At 46.0% G+C, this 12,059-nt stretch overlaps 1 protein-coding gene across 2 annotated transcripts in view; it reads left to right on the forward strand.

Moving 5' to 3' along the window:
- The window catches only part of CLPX (caseinolytic mitochondrial matrix peptidase chaperone subunit X), a 550,543-nt gene that overhangs the window by 447,165 nt on the left and 91,319 nt on the right, over nt 1-12,059 (forward strand). The gene's annotated exons all lie outside the window — the stretch shown is intronic.

The raw sequence follows: 12,059 nt of genomic DNA on the forward strand, positions 1-12,059 counted from the left end.
GAGGGGTGGAGTTTGTCATTGCAGTGCCGTGATAGTTAGACGTAGGTTAAGCGTGAGCACCGGTATGCTGGACGGTGAGGAGTTGGTGGGAATCTCTTCAGTGGGGATTCTGCAGCGGGATCGTTATTCTGTTTTGATGTGTTGTCTGATCTGTAGTTACAGGTAAATAACCTAAAGGTGAAGAAAATGTATGTTCATAGCATGTGTGGCTATAGGTACACAAGCTTAACGTATTCCTCCCATCTAGAGCTCAGAAGTACGCAAGTTGATTTTCTTTGAAAAAGTCATTTGGGTTTTGAGGTATGTTGTGACTCCTCCTTTTGTACATTGTGCATGGGCACTGACTCCATGTTAAATTGTTTTCTACTGCCATCGGGTTCAGTGATGCATCGACTCTGCTCCAAGTTCATCATATTCCTAACTCGTTTTTGTTAGGCCCATTTAGTTACTCTTACACCACACTGCATTGGTCTCCTAAGAGTGGCTCTATCGTCTCTGTACTGGCTTGCGCTCCCTTCAGCAGTATCCAAGATTGCTGTTGATGCTGTAACTCCCCTTAGGGGCCCAGCACCATTTTCAATCCTCTGTTGCCGTAGAAAGGTGCATGGGTGATGGAATGGAAACCTTACAGAATTGTCTTCGCTGCCACTCCAATACCCTTTAACAGACCACTAAAGTGTGAAATGTATTTTACTACAATGACGCCTCCTGCCCATTGTGTCTTGTCTTTCACTCAAAAAAGACACTTAGGTACCAAAGAAAATGCTGCCGTGCACACAACTAAATGCATCCCAAGGAAAACTCCGGCTTCCAGGACATCTTCGAGAAAGAAGATCCCCTTGGTGCCCAAGATAACTAACCCGGATCGTCTGGACTCCCAGCAGTGCAACCGCCACCCTGTCCGGAGACTGTGTCGTCCAGCCACTTTGCCAACCAGTGCATGGAGAATGCAGTGCCAGTGACCGGTCGTGACATAAAGACCATGCCCAGGGTTGTAAGAATGCCTTTTGTCACGAAACCTATATTGCCAAGGTGAGGTTCCATAACAAAAACCTGCGCCGAGGCCGAGCACTGCGCCGAGGCAGAGCACTGCTCCTGCAGGAGTCCGATGTTGAGGCCCAAGTATAGAATGAGGTCAGCCACAGGCCTGCAGTGCCTGGTCGGCACCAACAAATTGCTTTGCAGACCGCCAAGCCTCCAACTAAGGACTTTGACCCAATCACCCATCGAACCCCAGCCACTTAAACAAAGATGGCACCAACAACTCCTTTGGTGCCAACCCTCAAGACGTCGTCATTGCCCAAGCATGCCTCTGCTCCAAAGCCCTCCTTAGTTCCGAAATCCTCCTCGAATCTGAAGGCAAGGGAGAAATCCAGATCTCTGACGACCAGTGGCAAGGACAAAAAGCCGCCCAATGTTGGAGAGGCTTCAGCAAGAGTTGGACGCTAGGCAATTGATCAGTCAAAATTGCTGCAAAACTGCCTACAGTGGCACCACAATCACCTTTTGAGCCGTTTCCTGGCAAAAGGAGACTCTTTTGAGGGGGAGAATTCTTACAGGTCTCCTTGTCTGGAACTGATATCCAAGAAGCATAGGGACACAGCCACTAGGCTTGTCCCCTTAAAACATAACGCACTTCCACCACCTCTGACACCATCTCCACCTTCTCTGCCACCACCACGCCCATGCATTCTTGCTCCACTGTCCCAGGCAGAGTTATCTGAGCGGTCGCTCTTCTCAGATTCTCACTGGGCAGACCTTTTGGCACCTTTGACATATGCAACAAACCCACAGGCAAGAGTCCCACCGATTACCCCCTAGGTCGATTACAGTGTGGATCCCCCAGGTGATCCAGACTTTGATCATTATCCAGCAAGAGCCTCATCCTCAATTCCTCCCTTCCCCATTGACACTACAGAATACCAGAAGTTCACACAGGAGGAGAATGACTTGCTGCTGGATACGACCATCAAGTCGTAGAGCATTGTCTGGTTTCTCTCCAGGCTCAAGGGCATGTTAAACGCTGCCCCTTACAGTTTAGGAGTCTGTCAAAGCTAGAGTGTTCACCCGTAGGGTAGAGAAGAAGTTTAAGCCCTTTAAAACACATCTTACATAGAGGTTTCCCCAGACTCCATGGAAGTAGACTCCACTTGCAAGCGTTCCTGCAACCAGGCCACAAGCAGTTCCCCCTTCCCAGATAAAGGGGAGAAAGAAAATAGACCAAGCAGGCAAGAGGGACACTGTAGGAGGAGCAACCCGTTGGCGAATAGTACAACAGGGTACAATAGGGGGGATGGAGGAGCTTCTTAAGCACTTCTCTGTGCATTACAGAAAACTGTGGGAGGAGATGGTGTTTGAGGGCAAAGTCATCTACAATGCCAACATCCTCTGTGCATTGAATGCTGCCGACACAGCCTCCAGAGGCATTAACACAAATGTCATACTCAAGTTCCACGCCTGGCTCTGTATCTCCGGGTTCACACCCAAGGTACAACTGCATCTCTTCAACCTCCTGTTTGACAGGGAGCACCATTCGGACACCGCTCTCGTGAGATGCTTAGAAAGACCAAGAAAGGTTAAGAGACCGCAAAATACATGGTAGCTCTTCAGTCCACTCCTGCACAAAGTCTCCTTTCGGATACACCAGCCCATAGGAGGGCAAAGACCACCTCTCCCAAGCAACCCCATTTCTACCAAAGGGAGCAGCAGGCTTACCATAACCAAGCCAGCAGGGGTGTGATAATGGGGGCTCCTACATAGGTAATAAAAGAGGTAGAGGCAAATGAGCTACAACTTTCAAGCAGTGATGTGCTGCCCCTCCAGTCCCTCACCCTGATCACGTCACTTTTTGGGGGTAGGTTATGCAATTTCCTCTTTCTGGGCAGTTATCATGTCAGACAAGTGAGTCTTAGTTGTGGTCCAACATGGCTATTACATCGAACTACATAACACCCAATCCCTAATCTTTCCCTATCCAAAACATACCCCCCCCCCACACACACAAGAACATACCAACTCAGAATCACACCCTCAGTCAGGAACACCTCTCCCTTCTTCAGAATGAAGTGCAGCCCCTACTGCAAAAGGTATCGTAGAAGTGGTGTCACCGGAGCAATACTGTAGAGATGTGTACTCCCTAAACTTCATAATTCCCAAAAAGGGTGCCGTTAGAACCGTGCTTGATCTCAGACCCTGAATTTGATACATCTTATCAGAACATTTCTTCATGACAAAGTTGCAGGACTTCATCCCACTACTTCACCTGGGAGGCTTTATGACAGCGCTCAATCTCAAGCACACCTAGTTCCACATTCCTGTCCAACTGGATCATCATATATACCGTCACTTGGTGGTAAGTGGACAGCACTGCCAGTTCAAAGTATTCCCCTTCATGGTCACTATAGCTTCAAGGGTGTTTACCAACTCCCTAGCAGAGGTATGAGTACATTTCGAAGGCAGAGCATTCACATCTTTGCCTACCTAGACGATTGGCTGACCAAACAACAACAAGCTGCAGTGTCTGACGCACACTCAAACAGTGGGGTCCTTTCTTCACACTTTGGTTTCACCATAAACACTACCAAGTTCCACTTACAACTGTTGCAAATACAGCCCTTTCTAGAGTCCATTTTAAATGTGGTCACAGGCAAACCCTATCCCAGTCACCAAAGAGTCTTAGCTTTTCAGCACCTGGTTCCTCTTTTTTCAACCCTACCTTGAACTCACAATTTGCACTGTCATGCGCCTTTTAAGGCTGGCCTCCTGCATTTCCCTCGTTCCTCTCGCAAAGCTGCATATGCACCCCCCTCCGAGAATGTCTCTTGGCTCAATAGTCTCAAGCGGAAGGTTCCTGGGAAGATAATACAGGCAAAAATGCACTGTTTTCTAGAATGGTGGAAGCCGGCTTTTTACAGACCTAGTTCTGCAGATGACAAGTACAACAAAACTCGTCATGGGTTGGGGAGCGCATCTCCACATAATCATGAGCCAGGGGATGTGGTTGTGTCAACCGCAGGATAACCACATTAATTACCTGGAACTGCTCGTCTCCACCTAGTCCTGAAAGGCTTCCTACAAGTTATTTGTGGCAAGACTGCCATTTATTGCTTTCAGAAGCAAAGCGGCACATTCTCCCTTCAGCTCTTCAACATAGCTCAGAGGATGTAGCACTGGACACTCCGCTATAGCATTCACCGGAGCATCTCCTTGGGGTGGTCAATGAGTTTACGTCCCCGCTCAACAGGACGCATTAACTAGTCCACATGTCGGAACTCCACCCCCAGGTTCTTCACACATACTTCCAGTGTTAGGGTACCCCCCACAAACTTTTTCATGACACCAGAAAATGCAAAATGCTTAAACTTCGCTGCAAGGTATCCACAGTCCTTTGGCAATTCATTATGGATGAATTGGTTAGGGATGTTTGTCTGTGCTTTACCACCTATCCTGCTGCTTCTATTCATGGTGCAGAAACTCGGGCAATCGCCACTGACCCTCATCCTAGTAGTTCCAACCTGGGCCAAATAGCACTGGTACTTCACCCTTCTGGAAATCTTTCAACCCCCTCAAGTGGTTTCCCATCAGGCCGTACAGTTCCACACAGAGGCATGGTCGGATCAGACATCAGGATCTCGAGTAGCTCAACCATGCGATTTAGCACCTGAGGTCCTAGAGCTCATGTGGCTTAACCTTCCACAAGATTGTATGGATATTTTAAAGGAGGCCCTCTGCCCACAATTCAAGCCCGTAACATGGAAAATATAAAAGATTTGTTTATATCTGCATGTGTAAAATCATGGATCTGCTAAAACCAGTGGACCTGGTATCTACAGCCACGCATGCTAAGAAAGGAAAATGCTACTTAACCTGTAAGCATCTTCTCTAAATGTGTAGTGTTGTAAATGCAGATGTGCCTGTCATCCTCCTTGTAAGCATGTGTTTTTGTTGTAGATCTTACTTTCATTATTTTCCCTTGTGCTTTATGCATCTTACTGTTCATTCACACGCCATACATACTCTCACATGATGTGCGAAAAACAATCTAACATTTAGTCAGTGCCCATACGTTATGTACAAGAGGAGTAACATAATACCTTGTGACTCAAAATACTTTTTTAAAGAAAAAGAATTTGAAAATTTCCATACTAGAGCTCAACACTAGAAGGCAGGAGTATGCTAAGCATGTGGATCCACAGCACTTCACACAGATGTTTATAGGGTAATTGGCATATTCGTAGCATGTGCTGACCTTGGATAATAAAAATAATAAAGAATTTTGTTAAGCGCACAGCTACCCCCAACGGGGTGTCCCGGCGCTGAAGCAGACGGGGGCAGAACAAGAGGTCAGCAAAGCTAACCGGAGTGCCTAAATAACCAGGTTTTAAAAGGCCTATGGAACTTCAACTCAGACTGAATCAGGCGGAGCTTAAGGGGTAAGTTATTCCAGAATTGGGTAGCACCCACCTCAAAGGATTTACCTCCCATTCTGGATTTTGAGAATCGAGGGATGACAAGAAAATGCTTGTTATTTGATCAAAGAGATCTGGCTTGATGGTAGGGACGGAGTCTCTTCCTTAGGTAAAGCGGCCCTTTACCTTTACTAGCTCGAAAGGCTAAGGTCAGAGCCTTAAATTCTATTTGTTTGGCAATGGGAAGCCAGTGAAGTTGTCGTAGGTACGGCGTAATATGATGACGTAGTGGTGCCCCGCAAATCAACCGTGCTGCCGCATTTTGTACTGTCTGCAGTCTACGGATCAGGCCAAGTGAAAGACCCAGATATATTCCATTGGCATAATCCAGATGGGAGGTTATCAGTGCATGAACCACTGTTTTACGAGTTGCATTGGGCAAATAATTGATTAATTTTTAAATAATTTTGATTTTGCCAAAGCAGGCGGCCAACACCGTTTGAACCTGTGTAGACAGGGACAAATGTTTGTCCCATCTAACACCTAGGTTCTTAATTGAATCCTTGGGTAGGGGAGCAGAGCACAATTCATCAGGCCACCACCGGCTCGAAAAAAGCGGAGAAGGTTGATTAAAAAAACAAGATCTCAGTCTTGTCCGCATTAAGTTTTAAAAAGTTCTGATCCATCCAGGTCGCAGTATTCTTCAGGCACTCTTTTAGCGGATCAAAAGTGGAGGTGAGTACATCCCGGAAGGTGAACAGTAGCTGGGTATCATCCGCTTAGGATATAGTTTTGATCCCAGTTTTTGCAATCAGTTCAGCCAGAGGGGTCAAATAAACATTAAAAAGGAGCGGGCTCAGCGCAGAGCCCTGAGGCACACCCCACTTGAGAGGTTTCATAGGGGAAGGAAAAGGGTACGTCCGGACTTGTTGTTTGCGATCAGATAAAAAAGATGACCTTTGCAGGAGCAGGTAGTAACAAGATAGGTCTATAGTTACTGGTGATTTCAGGATCTGCATTCACTTTTCTTTAGAATGGTTAGGAGAAAAGCATGTTTCCAAACTGCAGGGTAAGTACCCTGTCTAAGTGAAGAATTCCAGATAACATTCAAATAGGGGTTAAGGAGTTCTGCCAAAGCACTGTATTGTTTAGCTGGCCAGGGATCACTTGGCGAGCCAGATTTGCAGTTCAAGAAGAGAGACATCAGTGGAAACCTCAGCAAATTCTGATAGCACAATGTTGGGAGTCGACCTCGGATAATCATCCCCAGGGGGCTGGGGCGTCTCCCGAGGCTCAGGAAAGGAGGCATAGATCAGTGCTATTGTTTCCTCGAAAAACTCAAGAGGAGCTATTGCAAAGCTTCTGTGATGGGGGATGAGTGTGGGAGAGAGCTAACGGATCAGTGAATGTTTTCACTATTTTAAAAATTTCTCTCAGAGTTTTTAGCACTGTTAATTCGATTGGCGAGAAAATCTCTTAAGTCCGATGAGGAGTTTATGATAATCTTTAAGCGCCGCATGATAATCTGCTTTACTAGCCGTAGAATAATTAAGTCTCCAGCTGCGCTCTAATTTTTTGCATTCAGATTTCTTAGTTCTGAGCACCTCCGAAAACCAGGGAGCAGAAGGAAGCGATCTATGTGACTTTATAGCCTTCAAAGGAGCAAGAAAGTCGAGCGCATCAACTACCCACTTTAAGTTTAGAATGCTGTTCTCAAGGTCTGTGGAAGGGCTGGGCTTGGAGTTCCTAAGATGTTGAGTTAGATGATCCGGAGAAGCTCTCCTCCAGTTTCTACTATACTCTTTAGGAATAGAGGTGATTCTTCCAATGCCAGTCATCTGAAATGAAAATGGGATCAAGAAATGATCTGACCATGGTACAGGCAACGGAGAGTCAACAGCAATCTCAGGAAAGTTTGTAAAAATCAAATCCAAAGTATGGCCTGCCTTTTGGGTTGGGTGGGATACATATTGTGATAGATTTCAACCAGCTAGTGTGGTGATAAAATTGGAGCTATAAGGGCAGAGGAGATCATCCAAGTGCAGATTCAAATCCCCAAGCACCATGAAGTTGGAGTAGCGTATACTGACCTGAGAGATATAATCAGCCAGGATAGGAATTTGGTTAAGACTAGCGTTAGGTCTATAGAGCAGCAAACCAGAGCAAGATGAGGATGCTGAGTTTAATGCAAAAAGATAGGCCTTCAATGGGGTCTAGCTGCCAACTCCCATTTCGTTTTATAGATGATAGCTACTCCACCACCCAGTGTCCCTTTTTGTCTATTGGCACAAACTATGCCATAGTTATCAGGAATAGCTACGGTCAACGTAGGATTGGTGTCCTCCCGCAGCCATGTCTCTGTCAGAAATAACAAGTCCCAATTATTATCATTGATGGACTGAAAAATATTCAGTGCATGTTTTGTCATGGATCTACAGTTTATCAGCCCGGCTTTTAATTTCACCATCACAGGAGCTGAAGAAGAGTCGAGAGAGCTAGTAGTATTAGTAGCACATAACGAAAATCCACAGTCCGAGCATGTATTTAACTTCCAGGGATTCTGTAATGTCAGGCAGGACGCTTGGGGGCAGGAAGGGGATCTAAAAGAAAGCAGCTCTAAGCTGCTGTATATATGCCTTTGATCGCTAGTGAAACGGGTAGCATTTCTGGCCCTGGCCTCCGTCCGGCCGCAGACTGGCGCAGACGGGCTTGCCTTAGGTGCGCCTTTGGCGCGCCCGCTGCGCGTCCAGGCAGCGTGCATTTAAATACGCTAGTGTGCCGAAACACTAGAGCGCCAACTCCCAAAATGGCATCCCTAGCGGCACGCGTGCAATCAGGAAGTCGGCTGAACCCCCTCACAGCAACAGGCGACTTCAGGTGAGCGAATGTGAGGCCAAGTGAGCTAAGCATGAACTTCATAAAATATTTTAAAATGAGGATATACGGTCAGAAATGTGCAAATGAGCAAAAATAGCAGCAGAGCACAAGAACACAGCGCGAATAGCAAGCCCCTAGTCTGCTGCGCGTCTGAGCAGCGCGCTTTTTAACTACCCCAGTTTGCCGAAACACTAGAGCGCCAACTCCCAAAAAGGCGTCCCTAGCGGCACCGCGAGCAACCAGGAAGTCGGCTGAACCCCCTCACAGCAACAGGCGACTTCAGGTGAGCGAATGTGAGGCCAAGTGAGCTAAGCATGAACTTCATAAAATATTTTAAAATGCAGGTATGCGGTCAGAAATGTGCCAATATGCAAATGAGCAAAAAATAGCAGCAGAGAACAAGAACACAGCGCGAATAGCAAGCCCCTAGTCTACATATGCTTAGCATACTCCTGTGATCTAGTGTTGGGCTTGGACGTTTAAAGTTTGTTTTCCTTTGAATAAGTCTTTTGAGTCACAAGGTAAAGTGACATCCCCTCTATAGTCTGCATTGCACATGTTCATCGGCTCCTTTGTTAGACGTCAACCTTGGAGCTCTGCAACCAAAGCTTTGATTCCTGCCATTAGACTTTATCTCCTCGAATCACAACCATTCAATCGAAGATTTGACAGCGACAAAGAACTACTAGTTTCCTTCACATATTTCGATCTGCCCGTCCAGGCCCGGTCTCAGTTTGACTTTCTCTCACCATCTTCTTCCACTCGACGACTCAGAGGGATGGGAAAAACGCCCTTCAGTTTCTGCCCCAAAGTACCATTCAAGTACTTCAGGCAGGATCAACACTCGTTCTGTAACCTCTGCCTATCCCCTGAACACGCAGAGGTGTTGTGTGAGGTTTGCCTGGCCTTTCGGTCTAAAAAGACTCTTGGGCAATAGAGGGAATGTCGCTGGGCCCGATCCACTATGCAGGCGCACCAAACAGACGATGTGACCGATATCTTTGGGGAGCAGCTGCTAGAGCCGGGAAAAAAACTAGAGGACGGTGAAGCACACAAAATGCCTATAGATGTTCCCATACTACTCTGCAGCAGCGGGGAAGGCTCCGATTCCGACCACGACCCATCCACATCCAAAGGGCACGCGAGTACTCTGGTGAAAGCCATACAGACCCCCACTAAACCCTCCAAACTGGGTCACAGAACCCCACTGTCCTCTGGCCATGGCATATCTGAAAATAGACAAAGGAGCAGACACATGCTCCTCCACCTAAGTAAGCACCGATGGAATCAAAAAGCCAATGGCACCGACTTCACCAAAGTTCAAGGTTACCTCGCTGCCGGCGTCGAAAACGCAAGCTTTAACACTGGAAAGGTCCAGAAACCATTGAGCCTAAAAAAACCACCTTTGGCTCCGAAAACACCCTCGCTCCTGAAAGATGCTTGACCGCACATAAAATCATCAGCTCTGAAATGTCAACGACACCTAAAATACCCTCTGCGCCGAAAACAGCAAAAAAACGGTCTGAGCCAAAAAATCGGCCGGTAGAGACAATACTTCCAAAACTGCACCAATAAAGGCAAAGGGGGGCTGAGCTAGAGGAGAAAGGCGAGATTATTCTATTGCCACCATACAATGTGCACTAGACTCAGCTCATAGCAGTGCAAGGGAAGGTAATACTAGGGTCATCATCAGGCTCCACGCATGGCTTACAGTCTCTGGTGTTAAGCCTGATGTCCAGCAACATCTACTGAATTTACCATTCAATGGTGAATATTTGTTCAGAGCACAGGTAGATTAAATGTTTGAATTTTTTTTAAAAAGACACTGATACCTCCAAGGCCATTGGTGCACTACAAACCTTCCAACATAGGGAGTCCTTTAGTAGAGGACACTATAGTGGGACATAAAGAACTAGCACCACCACAGAGACCGCCAATAGACAAAAGTTGAAGGTTCCTACCAGTCCCAGTACACCAGAGGGACATACTATGGGTTACACTACAAAAATAATAGCAGGCAGGGTTGTGGATCCACCTCCAAAGGGACCACTCCAACTAAACTGTAACCCTCTATGCCCCCCTTACCCCCATCTCAACATTTTAACACCAGTATGGGGACGGCTGCAGCAATACCACTAACACTGAGCGCAAATTATAACAGATCAGGGGGTCCTTTCTATCATAAAAGATGGGTACTGTCTATAACTTACACCTACCCCGCCCACCATACCACTGTATAAACAAAATGTCAACAGAGCACCTAGCACTCCTACAAGATGAGGTCCAATCTCTGCTTCAACAAACATTGGCATAGCCAATAGGTCGCGCTTTTGGGACCTTATAAGTATTTAGTTATGCAACTGTTGCATGGCTAAACACTTATAAGGTCCCAAAGGTGAGACCTATTGGCTATGCCAATGCTTGTTTGAACGTGATGTAGTACGGTGGCTGTGGAATGTACATACATTGATCCGAATGTACATTTGTTTAAGAATATGCGCATTTCTTGGTCTACGCCTATATTTGCAGAAATATATATCTAGCCTGTGGCTCATTTCCTCTGTAATGTATAGTGCAAGTGTGGCTCAATTTTGTAATTACGGTGCATGCAAATAAATTCTGATAATACTTGAACATGAATTTGTCCACACTTTGGCCGTTCTACGCAGGCCCGATTTATAGACAAATCATGACCTTGCTAAAACGTTTTCTTCTTTAAAATTACTGGATCACTTTCACCAATTTCAAGTGCACGTGAGGTTGGGGTGAGTTCTCCGTCAATGCTAAATTGGGGGAATTTTCAGTGGGTATTTTCGGGTCATTTCACTGTGTGTGGGTGTGTGTTCGTGTGGGTGTTTGTGTGTTCGTGTGCGTGTTCGCGTTCGTTCTACGCAAAATCAAATTTTACTAAAGTTTTCAAACCAGAACTTCAAAAACGTATTTAGGCAATGTCAACTCTCGCCACCTTTCACATCTACAAGCATATGTGAAATCAACATTTAGTTAATGTTAGTCAAAAATTACTAAGGGCAAACCTAATATTTAAATTCCCAGTACTTAGGCACTGGTGTAAAACATTTGCATTTATGGACGGACACAAACACACGCTTACAAGTGCATATATGGACGGACACTAGACTACTCACACTTCATGCTTTGATTTTCAGTGTGAATGTTACTTTAATCAACACGAGTTGAATAATGTACCAAGAGACATCCAGTCAAAGAGCAACAATAAATATGAATGTCATGTTGTGGCATAAATGGAAATGTGCCTTCATCAGTCCGATAAAATGCGCGTAAGTATAGGCCGTGAAAAGAAAGGGTCAACATTATACTGGTTTATGTATTACACAGACATGTTGTGTTTGTGGTTTTGGTTGGTTGTTTGTGGTTGTGTGTGTTGTGGTTGTGTGTGTGTGGTGTTTGTGTTATTGTGTGTGTGTGTGTGTGGGGGGGGAATGGGGAGGGCAGAGTTATGGAAGGAGGAAAGAAGAGGAAAGGGGATGTAAAATTAGTGAGAAGTGTGCCAGGAAGGCAGAGAGAGATAAAGAGAACAGGAGGTTCAGTGTGGATAGAATGTGAGAGAAGAGAAAATGAAGGGGAAGTGAAGTGAGGAAAGCAATAGGAAGGTGTCGGATTTAGGAGGGGACTAGATAGGGGCAAGGAGAGAGGGAGCATACTAGAGGAGATGAAATGGGATCTAAAGATGATAGAAGGGCGGGGGGAAACGAGTGAACATCGATGGAAAAAGAGGAAGATGGAGGGTGGAGA

The sequence above is a fragment of the Triturus cristatus genome, chromosome 3_1 (assembly GCF_964204655.1).
Source record: "Triturus cristatus chromosome 3_1, aTriCri1.1, whole genome shotgun sequence".
Taxonomy (NCBI): domain Eukaryota; kingdom Metazoa; phylum Chordata; class Amphibia; order Caudata; family Salamandridae; genus Triturus; species Triturus cristatus.